This window comes from Uloborus diversus, unplaced genomic scaffold, assembly GCF_026930045.1.
Source record: "Uloborus diversus isolate 005 unplaced genomic scaffold, Udiv.v.3.1 scaffold_822, whole genome shotgun sequence".
NCBI lineage: Eukaryota > Metazoa > Arthropoda > Arachnida > Araneae > Uloboridae > Uloborus > Uloborus diversus.
In genome coordinates, this window is record NW_026559036.1 from 75,706 (window position 1) to 91,762 (window position 16,057).

Sequence of the window (16,057 nt, forward strand, 5' to 3'; positions counted from 1 at the left end):
CAAATTTTAAGAGGGTGCTCAGTGGAGCTATTAATTTAACATTAGCCATAGCATAGAAAAAGAAAAATTTAGAAACATTTATTCTCCCCAGCTGTTTTTCTTTTTTGTAAATGTTTTATTGCAATGTATGCATGTTACTAGTGTATATTATAATGTGTAGCATTGTTTTTCCAGTTAAATATATTTTTTTTAGCCTCTTTCCTCATACTTATGAAGTTTGGGGGCGGGGGTTGAGAACCCTCTTTCAGTTGAAATAGGAAGCTAAAATTCTGCCAGTATATTACTATTTACACGAGTCTAAAAATATTGTGGAGTATCCTGGTATCTAGGAGAAACTTTTTTTTTATACATGTATTTTTGAACCAGCCTAGTGAACAATGAATAGTAACGCTAATCAGTGGTGTTCCCATTGAGTATATTCCATATACGCCATATACATTTATTAGACATATAGGGTATACACTCAAGTTTTAAAAATTTGCATATTATCTTATATTATGTATATGATCGCATACACATATTGTGCATAAAATTACTGGCAGTATACCCTCAGAAAAACTAACGGGAACATCACTGACACTAATTTATTATGGTAGAATACAGGGAAATATGGCCTTCACGGAGCACAAAAATAACTCAGAACGCATAAAGATAAAATGACAAACCTGGACCAAAAAACCCTCATTGTACTCCCCTACTATTGTAACCACACTCTACCAACGATGTGGGGTGCGCTGAATACCATCAGCCTCAGTATTTGGTGCCATGAGGGAATCTGGTCACCTGTTGGCGCATAGCATTAACAATGTCCTCTCTTATTGCAAACCGCCTACTACATATTGGTTTTTTAATCTTGCGAATGATATCTAAGTCACAGGGAGAAAAGTCGCGAGTACGGTGGGTGCTCTAATTCTTCTCATCCCCGACGTCGGAGTAGCTGCAGTTTACACTCTGTTTTATGTGGTCTTGCACACGATTCACCAACTGATTGATTTCTCAGCCCTCGCTGCGCTACCAGGAGCGGATCTAGTTGGGGGCCATGGCCCCTCCCAAAGCCTTGTGATTGCAGGAGTTCTTTAAGGAAAAAAATATTATGAGAAGATAACAAAATTTAACACATGTATTTTACTGAAAAAGAAGTATAGGCCTTAATTGGGAGATAAACTATATCCCTATCCTCAAAACAAAACTTTTGTTTCCAAAATGTTTAATTAACTACAGACACTTGGACTATCTCTAAATGCTGCGGTTCTCAGAGTATACTTATTGTTCACAAGACCAAAAAGAGCCTAAATTTTCGTTTTTATGGCTTTAATTTCGAAACTAGGAGGAGAACCCCTTTTCCCGTGCCCTCTCACAAATGCCTTGATATGTAGCAAAAAATTGCATTTTAAGTCTTTTATTTGGAAAAAAATGTCAACGGAAACTAGCTTATCCAGCCCTTATCACTTAACTTACTTAAACAACTTAAATGAATTTTTTTGGGACTTCAACTACAAACGAGTTTTGATAAGACCCCCTCCCTCCTTAGTTTATATCGTGATGATAGCTTTAAAAGGAGGTTTTTTTGGAGGAGCTCACGAATCTTCCATCCCTTTCTAAAATATGAATAAATATAGTTAAAAATCGAATTTTTAAAGCCTCAAAGGCAAAATATTTCCAGGAACGAAGGATTCTAAGCACCTTCACACTTCTTTTAATGTAAGCAAACATTACCTAAAGGTGCATTTTCAGGCTGGACAGCTGAAGAGCTAGAAGAGCACCCCTCCTCTTCTAACTTCTCAATGTATAATGACAGAATATTTTGGTTTCTAAGCTTTATTTTCAAAAAGTATTTTCGGGCCAGCTCCCGAAACCTGACCTTTCTCCGTACATCATCAAAAACATACAAAATGTGTTTTTAGTTTCCTAATTTTCAGAAATTACTGGTAAATTTAAATTTTGAAACATTTTCGAGGGAGATTCCTAAATCCATTTCCTCAGTTAATGCCTCGATACCCCGAAAGTTGAGTTTTTAAAACTTTATTTTAATAAAATTTCTGGGGAGTTATCAGGGCCCAATTTCTCAATAGGCAGAGTAGGCAGCTGCCTAAGGGCGGCAAATTTGCTATTATAATACACATTTTTTGAATTAAATTGTTAGTCTTGAAAGTAAAATATTAGCATTCTTTCATTTTCCACAGAGACAATTTTTCTTGTAATTTTAAAATAATTACTTAACATATCTTATGAAAGTCAAATGTTTTTCAATCATGGTATTTGCCGAATCGTCAGCAAAATTTGCCGAATAAAAAAATTTTTGGGAGATCACTGTGATCATTTCATCGGGGCGCCTCAGAATGTGAAACGCCATCATTTCTTCATAAGTTTGACAGTTTGAATCTGGGGAACACTTTTTTACGTTTTTTTGAGTCAAGGATATTTTGCTTCTTAAAGGGAGTTAGGGGGCGAATATTTCAAATTTGCCTAGGGCCGGCATGGAGCTAAATTCGGCCCTAGGGAGTTCGAAAATTTCGGATGGTCCCTCCCAAAACTGTGCGCTACTATATACCAGCTACAACTCAGTGATTAGTTCCTGTTCTGCATATACTCTATCTTTCATGCGATACACATACGATTATAATCCGTTTATTTATCTACAAGAAAACAAAATAGTTGTCATGGCCCGTACCAACACTGGTGCATCTATTTCTCAAATCCAGGAGGGCAGTTGGCTCCCCTGTCTAAATGATGGACTTGGTGGCAATGTCGGTGAAACATCGGCCGATGTTGCAATATCTTCCAGACGTTTTTCAGTAGTCCTGATATAATCAGCCCTTGAGCAGCCGTCTTTGGACAAGATACGAACAATTAACTTTACAATCTAGATGCATCTTTTTGTTTTGAAAACAGAGTTCTGGTTTATTGGTCCTCGTCCTGCCCCTCTTCTTATAGTGAACATAGAGTCCTATAAGAAAAGGTAGTTTTCATACAGTGGCGCTAAATGAACCAAAAGGCACAGTTGTGTCGTTGCTCCCTTTGACTTTAAAGTCAAAACAAGTAAAGACTGCATAAGGTTCTGAGGAAGAGCTCCTGAAACCTACCGTCCGCCCCTCATCATCTATACAAATAGCCTTAATGCAGTTTTAGGTCTTCCACTTCGAAAATTTTCGTTTGAGGAGAGCTAGGAACTCTAGGGACAGCCTCCGAACACTGACTTTCTTCTGATATCATTAAAGATCAACTATAACACACTTTTTTACATCAATTTTAAAAGGATTTCGGTTGAGGCTTGAGGACCGGGTCCTCAGTCTAGGAAGATTGGGCCCCCGCACATTGGGCGCCGTCGATTGGCCTCCGGGAACATTGGGGGCCGAGAACTTTGGGCGCCGAGCATTTTGGGCGCCGTTAACTTTGGGCACAAGAACATTGGGCGCCGAGCATGTTGTGCCCAATGTTCCCGGCATGCGCCCAATGTCTGCGGCGCCCCATCTTCCCATTTCGGCATTCAAAGGAGTGGTACGGTGTCCATCCCCACAAAAACGATACCCTCCCCCCTCCATAAGAAAAGAAAAGAGACCCCACAAATCATCAGGGGTCATCACGATGGTTTAGCATGATCAAAACTCCTGCTAAGTTGTCGTTTCACGAAAATTTCAATGGTACGATCTGCGCTACAACCCCAGCAACTCTCTCGTGGGCACACGGACATGGTTAACTATCTGAAAAGGCATAAACAATTGCTTGTATAGTATGGTTCTGATAAAAAGATGTATGACCCTGAGAGAATTCATTTCAGTGTGGGCAAAAGAAGATAGGGATACTCGAGGGGGAGGAGGAGTCCTGACGCAGACTGCGGCATTGATATATTTCAGGAGAGGGAATAGTTTTAGAAGTTTTTGATTTTTTTTTTTTTTTTTGTCTTTATTTATGGGGATGCTGTGTCATTTGAAGGGAGGATTTGATTAGGCGGAATAGTTTTTCAGGGTTCCTGATATCATTTTGAGGGGGTTGTGATTGGGGGATGAACGAAGCGTTCGAAGGGTTACTATTCTGCCTATTCTCCCAAGAACGAGATCCCCGAATGTGAGATCAAAAATCCTCTAAAATACCCGCCACCCTATTAAAATTGCAATGGTACAGTCTACGTCATGAACCCTATACCCCTTGTAAGTTTCCCCAACATTTATTTGTCTGAAAAAGCTTAATCGAGCAATCGTAAGTATGGCTCTGATAAAAAGATATTTGACCTTGAGAGAGTTAATTTCCATTTCGAAAGAAAAAAATAGTATTGTTAATTTCTTTCACTACTAAAGCTAACCGCAACAGTAGGTTAGCTTTAGAAATGATTTTTTTTAGGAATTGAGGATTATATGGATTATATTGGGAACCTCCCTGTAAATGATAGCATTCTTAAACTCATCTTTAATTTCGAAAAAAGAAAATATCAGAGGGAACTTCAAACCTACTGCACCCTCATTCCTCTATTGATAACAAAGCCTATGAAAAGTTGCTTCTTTATAACTTCTGTATGAAAAAAATCTCGAGGAAAACCTACCCTTAAAGTATTCCACAATTCCAGGGGTTGTGCGTCATTGCGTTAAGGTTTCGATTTTGAAATTTTCCCGATGGAGACCACCGAACCCATTCCTTATCTGGCAGTTTGCCACTAAAAATAGCCTACAATTTCGTTTCTCAGAATTCAGTGAAAATTTTCTGAAGAGGACTTCCGAATATTCCTCTCATCATCACCGAATAGTGCTTTTAAAGCATCAATTTCAGAAAACTTGTAGGAGGAGCCTCCAGTCCTCTAAGTCAAATTAAAACGTCTTCAGATTAAAAAAAAAAAAAAAAAAAATCAAAAATTGAAATTTATATAAATCAATTTAGAAGAGTTCTCTGAGGGAAGCTCTGCACTCCTTAACCCTCACATCACAAAAATTGGGTCTTTATACCTCTAAAATCGTGTCCCCTCCTAAATATATCTATGTATAATGTATATATACTTGTGTCTGTGCATCAAATAAAACGTTACCATTGCGTTAATAGAAAGGTAAGCGATTACGACCGTCTAGGCCCAGATCTGCGTGCCCGCTGACCCCACAGTGAGGGGGGGGGGGCACGTCCTTAAGGGGCCCTACGCAGAAGAAATGGGAGGGGAAAAAAAAGCATTAAAGGCTTGTTAACGTTTCAAATATACACTGCCTTGTGGGGAGGGTCCTACAGAATTTGCTGCAGAGGGGGGGGGGGCAAAATTTAGGGTTTATAAGAGTCAAGGAAATTTAAATTATTCCTTAAAATTTAAGGAAAGGTCGTCATGAAAGAAGTATCAGCAAAGTTTACTAAAAAACGCTATTTATTAGCTTTACACAGAAACACAAAGAGTCAGACCTTGGCTAAATTAGGGAGCTAACCACCTCCCCCCTCAAAAAATAAAAAAGAGGTAAACTCTCAACTGAACAGTTTGCGCCTAGCCCCCCCCCCCTTTCGATACGAGGTCACCCCGCATATACAATCACTTTTTTAATGTTTCATATATTGAACAGAAATTCCATTCTACATTTTCGGATATATAGTCAGGTCTTAAATACCGTAAACGCTTACAGTCATTTTTGTCTCACTTTGTTTGGGTGATTTCAGCTTAACTTTTCCTAGTTCAAAATAAACCGTCGATAGAAAATGATAGTGTTGATCGATTCACGTATTTGAAGAAAGAAGAATTTGCTTAATAAGTATGCGTTTTATACTCTTCTCATGTCATTTGATAAAAAATAAATTCGAGTTTTGAATTGGACAGGCGAGTGTCCAGGATTTCATTAAGGGAGGGCTTTTGGTTTCAATGTTTTTTCATTCTTGCTTGCATTGTCAGGAAAACACAACAGTGCCAAATAATTCATTTCTTTACACTGTTCCCAATGAGGGGCGTAGCGGTGGGAGGGGATATAAGTCAAGACCGTTATACTATATACATGTCAGAACCCTTATGGAATTGACCTTCTAGAAGATAAATTCTGGTTGCGCTAGTAACCTCAGTATTTACTCATTCTACTGCTTGTTTAGATTTCAAACCTGTTTACTGTGCACTAAATTTCAATAAGTACTAATATATTTCTAAAAAATCTTTTATGACACATGTTTTCAGGTATTCTAAAATAGTGCTTAATAAACTAAATAGTAAAAGGTTCGTTGCAGATGCAAATTATTTACATTACCCAAGCACAATTACTATGCATATTCATTCATAGCAGCAACTCTTCCCTTTTTGTGAACCGCCTAAGTCATCATAGCCATTTTATAAAAAGCAATATTAAAAATGACTTGTGTTGACAGCCCATTCAGTGGTTCCTCCATCACTGCTTTTAAGAGAATAGGATTTTAGTCAATAAAAAGAGGACACTCCTAAATTGCCAGGAAACTTCCCAGAGAATTATTTTTCCTAACTGCTGAACCCTAACTTCAACATTAAAAGTTAACTAAAAGTCAAATATGAACTTTTCTTCATTTGACTTTCTATTATTTTTTTTCACACTGGGAGGGATTTAATCCCTAAATCTCCCCCTTGGACACAGCCCTGGAATTGAAAGGAGGAAAACCACACTGTGGCCATCCGTCTCGGATTTTAAGGCTTTGTCCTGTATTTTGTAGAGGTCATTCAATAAATTATGACGTTAAAATTTAGTTGTCTAGTTCTTTAAATGAAGAGTTAGTTTCAAGCCAACCCCCCTCCCTGCCCAAGGTTTTTTTTATACCAATTGCCTCTGGACATTGACACAAAACAGTGAATCGGGGATACACAAGCATCATCAAGGTTCGACTGTATACAAATACTATAGAATTATAACTGTCCGAGTCCGTCGGGCCCGAACTCGGATAATTGGACAGGCAATTAAAGGATGTCCATGACTGAAACGAAATTAAAGATATTTTTTAAAATGACTCAAGTTTTTTGAAGAGAGCAAATGTCTGTTTTTGTAAAATTTAGTAAAAAGTTATTATCGTATTGGCATGTGTGTTCAAGCTTAGGATTGTAGCTGTTAATGCTGGTACAACATATTCTGAATTGCAGAATAAAATGGAAAAAAAAAAGCTGAAAAACTAAAACTTTCTAGTTTTTTGCTACAAAAAAGGATGATTATGAAATCTTTTAAAATTCAGTGAACTCCAATTATCCGAATCAATTGGAACCGGACCCCATTCAAATAATTAATTTTCTTCAAAAAACAGGGTCTATTTCAATTAATTACTGAAGGTATGCATTAAACAAGGGGGAAAACTTATTTTCAAAGAAGAGCTTTTCATTGATGAATGTACTTTTAGGGCTATACATTAGCAGAGTGGCCAGAGGTTGCAAAAATAGTTTGCTTCATATATATGTATATTTACCAAGATGTGACTTTATGTTTTTTACCTCAGAATATTCAATGCATCATTGAAACAGGAATCCAAATGTTAAGCTAGTTCTCTTAGTAAAAAGCTTTGAAAGCAGAATAAAGGGGAGAGTAAAAATGAATAAAACAACTCACTGGATTTGGTTTAAAGATTAAGGACCCCCCCCCCCCCCGTTTAGAAGGTGGATGTAGGCCTGCGTTACTGGATGTAACTAAGAACAAACTTTATCTTTCAGTTAATTTTCATTAGTGAAACAATGTCAAATTGGCTATGCTATATCAGGACAATAAAAATTTGAAGAGAAACAAACTGTAACTAGTATGTCATTATAAACTAGTATGTTGTGGCCATCACGAAACTTTCTTCTATATCTTTCTTATAATTCTGATCCCTCACCACTCTTGACGAGGAAGCAATATTCCCAACAAAAACAAAATTACATATGCAAAAACTTGACAACCATCCCAATGTCTGAATTATCGCAAAATCAAAGCAAAGAGTGAAAATTGAAGGTTATTTTAAAAGACTTGCTTGAATTAATTACAAATATTTTATTTGTTAACAAACATGAGATGGCAATTGTTAAAAGTTTCAAATCATTTGGAGATAATATTTCCAATCATTTCCATACAATTAAAATCACAAGAAATAAGCAGACGACAGTTTAGTACGATTTATCTTTCTCATTGTTGCATTCATAAAGCTATTTTTATTCGCAAAAAAAAAAAAAAAAAAATCAGCACCTCTTGGAGTGATTGGCGTGAAAATTGAACCAATGCCTGTTTCATATGAATTCACATTTATTCCGAATTTCATGCAGAACGTAACATTACTTCTTGAGATATGGCACTCACAATGCAAAGAAAGAATGTTCGATTACCCCACCCCCTTTTCAGTTGTTGACACCAAAATAAAATCAGCTCTTATACCTTCTAAGGGCTACCTGTCAATAAATTTTTGTTTGATTCCGTTCATTATTTCTTGAGATACAGCAGTCACAATTGAAGACAAAAAACGTTCTATAGCTCAACCCCCGTTTGAGATATCGACACCAAAATTGAATCAGCACCTGCTCCTGTTAGGGGAAACATACGGTCCAATATTTGTTTGATTACGCCCGTTACTTCTTGGGTAATAGCAGGCACGCATAACTCAAGAAATGTCCCATTGCTCCACCCCCCTTCGAGGAATTCACGCCAAAAACCAATGGGCAGTTCACCTTGAGGCACATATGTGTACCAAATTTTGTTTGATTTCATGTGGTAGTTTTTGCTGTAGAGCAGCCACAAAAAACTGTTCACACACGTACGTGACACACACCTCAAAACGTTCAAATCCATCAAAATTTGAACGAATTCAATACTTTTTTCTATATATTAGATATAGAAGAAAGTAAAAATAGTTTAACCCATATTTAAGTACAGGTAACTTGAATAATTAAAATATCCTAAAATTTTCTACTTTTAATTTTCCAAAATTGCAGAGGAAAAAAAAATATTCTTCATGTACAAGTATATTTGGAGTTCTTGATTGAGAATTATTAAAATTGTTTTAATAATATTCTGATTTAGGTCTTAATTGTATTGTGAACAAAATTATACATATATTTTTATTTTTTAAGAGAGTACTAAAATGTAAATTTTTCCATAACCATCTCTCTTCACTACAACCTTAAAATTTCATGATAGACGTTGTTCACTGTCGCACTTTATTCTGACTGAATAATAAATAGCCAATTTATCTGCTTCAAAATGATCGATTTGTTTTTAACAAATAAAGTACAAATTTGATAATTCATTAACAGCAGTTTTCATAACTTCAGACTTTCAGCTGTATATTTTCATTATTTATTTACATATTTAACTCTTTGCACTAGACATCTTTTTTTCTTGCTGAATTTTCATTTCCAAAATTTGAATGGAATAAGTTAATTCCCTGGTATCAAATAAAATTGAATATCCTCTCAGATACGGCAATATATCACATAATGCATAGGGATCAAAGTTATTTCTGATGTAGAAGTAGAAACTTTCTAAAATTACATGGAGATGTTTACTTTAAAGTTAAAAATATAGACATAATCCAAACAAAGTTTTGTGAATAAGAGTTTTATATGCATTTTACAGGTACATTCATAGTCCATGATTTCAATACATCTTTTTTATAACAATAAAAATTCAAATGTAGTTGATATAAGAATACATAAAATAAATCTCACAAGGTCCTCAAGTTAAAGTACATTTTAGAATCTTAATACACTGAGTAATTGAATTATCATTCCACTCGAAAAGCCTAGCGCACCACATTGCTAATATTAGACAAAACAGAGCAACACATCATTCAGGATTAGTAGTAAAGTGAAATAGTCTGTTCAAATCTTCAATTTTTGAGGAAATATCCAGATAGAGCACAAGCCATATTCAAAACATACAACTGGTAACATCAACTGTTGGAGGGGTAGGGGTCCAGGAGCAGTACTTTTCAAAGAACTAAAACCTACAAAATATAGAATAAGTACAGTTAATACAAATAAACAAACTCGGGGGGAAAAAAAGGAAAAGTTCTAGGATAGTTCTTTAGAATTTATAAGCACATGCATTTTCAAAATATGTAACTGTATGACCAATAAATGCATTATATCATTTAATGTTTTTCCAGACTAAAAATCGGAAAAGAAAAGATTAAAATAGAATTACTATAGGAGCATATGAAAACATACAATTGTTTGTATAGATATTTCAAAACAAATAAACAGATTGCATGGGCCCAGCAGTGTCACCATAATCAATTTTTTTTCAACTTATAGCATATAACAAAGTTTCCACAGATTGTAGAGCTGCAGAGTAATAAATTATATATTTATGATTTAATACATCTTTTTCACCAGTACAAATATAACTGTTTTCAACAATATGTTTACATGCCAGAAACCGGAAACAAGGCCCACATAGTATCCCTTCGACACCAGTCTTCATTTCTTCATCAAGATTTTTTTCCCTGGCTTGTTTATCACTCAATTTGATATTACAGTTACCCCTTGTTATATCGTGCTTTTTGGGGGACAAAGAAAAAGCACGTATTATCCGAAAGCGCGAAGTAACCAAGGTTATTAAAAATAGTCATCCATCCAACACATACATGTAAATTAGCATTCACTCTTTTTGACATGATTTTCAAAAGGTGTCGATATGTTTCAAGAATTTACTATCGCACGTATTGAAACTTATACAAGATTCAAATTTAAGTAAATTTTCAGCGTCAATATGAAATGGTGACTAAAGATGATCTTCATCAAGAGTGAGCATTCCAATGCCCTCTTATTCCCAAGGGACTTTCTAATCCCTTTGATTTGCAGTAGAAAGGATGTGAAAAGTAAAAGTAACCAGATTGTTAGAGAATTCTTTTGCCCGTCCAGAGCATTCTTCCTTTCTTTGATGCAAATCTTGATTTGTGGAACCAAGCACAAATCTTTTCTGTGCTAACAGGCAGTCAGAGAGGATGTATGTTCTCTTCTACTTAGACCAGTATGACACCTGCCTGCTCTCTCAATCATTGTAAAGGTCTTGGTATCAATACAAAAGAAAACATGAAGTAGTTTCCAAGCTGTATCTTAAAATGAAATATACTGCATGTATGTACATTTGGATAACAAGAGTTGCCACTGCTTTTCCAGCGAATTCAGAAGTTATTAAATACAAACAAAAAACCTGACTGCGTAAAAACCAAAAAAACTAAAAAGAAAAATGTATAAGCCCAGTAGTTTAGAATGTTATTAAGTACTACTGAATAACTACACCATTGAAATAGTTTTATAACCGTACACAGGTAAGACAAATCATAAATTCAAAAGCAGAAGAGAAGGATCAACAGTGGGGGCCCATTCCTTTCTGATTCAAGGAACCCCGCAAAATTTGAATAAGCTCCGACTGTTGATCCTTCTCTTCTGCTTTTGAATTTGTGATTAGTCTTATCTGTGTACAATTATAAAACTATTTCAATGGTGTAATTATCAGAAGTACTTAATAACATTCTTAACTACTGGGCTTATACATTTTTCTTTCTAGGTTTTTACGCAGTCAGGGTTTTTTTTTTTTTTTAAATATTTTTTTTATTTTACACTTTTTAGTTAATTTTCATTGACTTAGATGATTATAAGAGGATACACTTCTCAATCTTGTCATTTTATTGAGAGAGTTTGTATCTTGAGGTTTATTAAGTTAAGGTTTACTTGCGGTGGTCTAAACTACTGATAATTAGTCCCTTTAGGCAGGGCCCGATTAAAATATTGAGGGGTCCTAGGCCAAATACTTTTTTGGGGGCCCCTGTATTCAAACTTTATAGCATTAGCCGTCGGCTGAATAAATTTTAGCAAGACTAAAGTAATTTCAGACATTTAGGTGCCCCTAAATATCGGGAGCCCTAAGCCCGGGCCTAGTTGGCCTATTCAGCAATCAAGTCCTGCTTCTAGGGGCCTAACTCGGCTTAAAGCTACATGTGCATGACCTTTAGCAAAAACAGCCTGTATAACTCATGCTGACGCGAGCTGAAAACGTCGTCAGTCAAATCTATCTCGCAAAACTAAAAAAGGTAGACAAGAAAGTACATAACGGAAAACTCAGTCTCCTGAATCAAGACAAAAACAAATGCAACATGTTAGAGATGAAAATTGAATTAGTAGACTCTTTCTTTTGGTGCTTATTGCACGGGTTTATTTTGATGAGGACTACAATCTGAGTGTCTTGCCTCCCTTACGCATGATATATTTTTTATTTCAGTAGATTGCATATAAACAACACATGAAAGAATTTACATCAGAAAGAGGGGGAAGTACATGCGGAGCGAGGGTTGGAGTTGAACCCACCGCCTCAAGTGTGAGAAAAGCCCGATCGGCAGAGTGTTGGATTCGGGGCCGGAGGGTCCCGAGTTCGAACTTCGATGGTCGAAGACCCACTGTCGTCATTAAAGGGGACTGGGCGACGTTAAATATGCTCGTGGTCTCAATGTCCTCCAAGTGAAACGATACCTCTGGGGGTGCTAGTACCAGGTAGCTATTAGCTCCTGGACTAGTTCTAAATTCTCATTAACTGTTTGATCTGGTGATGGTGCTGCCATCTATCGGTATAAAAAATAATGGAAGCAAGGCACTTAGTATGCAGTCCTCGACATAAATACAGTTGTGACTCGGAATCGGAAGTGTGAGAAAGAATCGCTTAGACCACTCGGCCACTGAGGCGGGATTGCAGCGAATCTTAAGAGAGAAGGGAGGAAAACATGGACATGGGAACCGGTTCGCTTAACTAGATGGATGTCCATGTGGTAGAAAAGTGATTCCTTTTCAACCAACGATCGTCGGCCATTTTGTGGGCAAGTACTTCCCACTGCACATCCAATAAGCTTACTTTGGGTTCGTTTTCCGCAATTTTTGCGGGGATTTTGCATTTTAAAGTACCACTTTCAATGGAACATCCTATTTTTTGAAAAAGAAAAAAGTCTCAAAATAATTTTCTATTGGAAATTCACTATTGGAGGTAATTTCAGAACAGAAAATAGATTTCGCATCTCCCTAATTTGTAACTCATGTTTAATTTGGCTATTTGAAACATTAAAGTACATACCTTTCTCGTCGACGAAAAACTAATTTAGGGTTTTATGGATTCCGGGTAAGTCAGTTTGAATCTCTAGAGGCCATTCATTGATTACATAAGGATGATTTTGGCAATTTGCTTACCCTTACATGGGGGAGGGGGGTCGAAAGATTCCCCCCTCCTTATCTTACGTAAAATTTCATTTCGATTTTCAAAATAATAAAATAACAAATCTTACTTCGCTGGAATCGTTATTTTTTTTTTTTAAACCTTTAAGTGTAAAAAAAATACTTACTAAAAGGATTCTAGACTGAATGTTTTTTCGATAAATATTTTTTGTATATAATGAAATACTAATTAAAAATAAGACATGCAATACACAGTGCGATACTTTTATTATGTGTTACACTATTCATTCTATGAAAAACAAGTAAAAACAGCTCATCCTTATACGTTTTTACCTTCCCAAAGAAAATAAAATATGATCCTTGCCAAACCACTTGACCGCACAATTTCTAATATAGAATATCGACTTGAAAATTGCCCCTTCTTTTTCTTATTATATTAGAGCAAAAAAAAAAAAAAAGCAAAAATGCCTTGTTCCATTTTTGCAATTTAAATAGTATTTTCACATTTTTCAAAAAATGTGACCATAGCGGAAACCTTGATTGAGACCAGAACATTATAGGTGCTTTTCAGGCCTTGACGCAAGCAGTTTTTTTGGGGAGACAATATTTTTTTCAGAAAATGAGTGAGAAAAAAAAGAGCACACTGAATAGATCATATAAATGCATTTTAAACAACTTATAATAACAATTTTAAAATGACATGTAGAGAACTTACCCTTGCCAACTTGTTCAACAAGACTCTTTCAATGGAAAGATATCAAGGAAATTTGTCAACCTTTTCCCATCTTCAGATTGCTCAAATTGAGGGCAGTCCAGTAGATTCACAGGGAGACTGCAAAGAAGGAAATATGTAAAGCAGGAAGATACTGGGTTCAAAGCCCAGTTTTATAGGAAAAATACCCGCTTTGTAGAGGAACCATCGTTGAAGACGGGATGCTTAGGTTTTCTGCAAAAAAAAAAAAAAAAAGGTGATTTAAAGAAAGAATATGATTAACATGAACTGCATGCATTGGGGACAATTAGTTACCTATTTCACAAACTACTTTGACAAATTGTCAAATTTTCATCTTAGTAGTAACTAACTACCCAGGGTTGGCTTTCTGCCGGCAGAAACTAGTTTTTGCCGTGTCAGTGGCAGAAATTGGTTGTAACCGGTAAAAACCGGCAGAAACTGGCAAAAACTTAAAAGCATCTTTAATTACTTAAGTGATTGCTTAATAATATTCGTTTAAGTAAACTAAAAAATTAAACTTCATTTCATCATTTAAAAAAAATAAAAGCCTATGCTAATGCCCTTGATTTAGTTCGAGAAGGGAACTTTTCATTTGCAGATGCTCGTAATGTTTGGATTAATTTAATAAAGGACGAAAAATCATATAGGTGCTCAGGAAAGAGGAGTGACATACAAAATTAAAAGGCATTTCTGATTTTAATTTGCTCACTTATATGCTTCATCTAAATTGTTTGTGATCGAAATTATCACGTACTTCAAGAAGAAAGTGCCAGAATTTTACTTGCTATTATTAACATAGATTTTGTACCTAATGTCACAGCTTTGCAAAACAAATTGGCCCTATTTCTCGAAACTTATTTTCCAGTCGAATTTCTCCCACTACCCCAGTTACTTACTACATGGTGGAACAATAAAAAAAAAAAAACAATAGATGAAAGTTTCAAACATTGCTTATTCCTTCATGCATTGCCTGCTAGCTCTTTTGTTGCAGGAATATTCTAAAGTTTCTCATTTGTACATATTAGATTGAGAAACTGTTTAGATTTTAGAAATAACCTTTTTGAAGAAGCAACCGCAGGGTCCAAGCAATGTAATATTTGATTTTAAATTGTGGTAATATTATTAAAATGTGCTTTGGTTAATAATTATTTTTTCCATGCACTTCCTATTGCATGTCAATAATTTTTTTTTAATTTTTATTTTGTGAGTTTTTGCCAGTTTTTGCCGCAACTGTGGCAGAAAGTGGTTTTCGCCATGCCGGTTTAACCGGTTTCTACCAGTGGTTTTAACCGCCTCCGCAGAAACTTGCCAACCCTGTAGCTAACAGAATAGAGGCTCTATCCATTGAGGAATGCACTAGCCCAAAATACACCTTATCATCATATAATTCCATCAATAAAATATTGTTTTTAAAATTATACAGATTATCAGGGGCTCTCAAACCCCTGTCCCTTCTTAGATGGCAGGGCGTTTTCACACTAGGAAGATTTGAAATTATTACATGAAAACAAATCACTTGTTGACGATTTGCAAAGCAGAGAAAACACAGCATTTAACTTACTTTTACCACATTGAAACATACTTAGCATAAAAACGCATCGAGTTATATGCTTGTAGAATCGTAATGTCAGGAATACAAGAAGTCATAAAATCCACCTCGGGAAGATGCTCTATATTGTTTGATAATAATTTTCAATTTTACTAATTAGCCTGCTCAAAAATTAAATTCACTCTGCTGCAATGCTTGTAGCTAACATTACAAACAGACCGGCCCAATATAATAGTTAAAACAAAAATAACATACTTCGTATATAATTATACAAAACGCAGTGAAACAACCATTTAGCTCGAACACCGTTGATGCGACATTAAATATTACGTTACAAATATAATGTTTAATATTATGCACAAGCAAAAATAACCAGCGTACTTTGCATTGATCCGTACTAAAAATACAAAATTAATAATCTCAAATGCGAATGATAAGGTATTAAACGACTTAAAAATTAGAATGAATACATTAAAGATTCAATATATATTTTCTAAGCCAACAAGAAATATAAATAATACACAATAAATATCTACAAACTGAAACTATTATGGTTAATGATTGATCAATTTTAAAAAATAATGATACAAACGTCGGAAAATTCAAAACCACATACCTCCACCAAAAACCGCTCGAACGTAAAAAAAATGCCTTCCTTCCGGAAAAACATGAATACTCTGCCAATAATCTAATC

General features: G+C 35.5%; 1 long non-coding RNA gene across 1 annotated transcript; it reads right to left on the minus strand.

The window, feature by feature from the left end:
* Window positions 1-9,582: 9,582 nt before the first annotated feature.
* On the minus strand, window positions 9,583-16,019 carry LOC129233941 (uncharacterized). The gene is made up of 3 exons (XR_008581506.1): window positions 15,980-16,019; window positions 13,797-14,027; window positions 9,583-9,864 (listed from the first exon to the last, which is right to left on the minus strand). It is a non-coding gene; the product is annotated as an uncharacterized LOC129233941 (long non-coding RNA).
* Window positions 16,020-16,057: the final 38 nt, after the last annotated feature.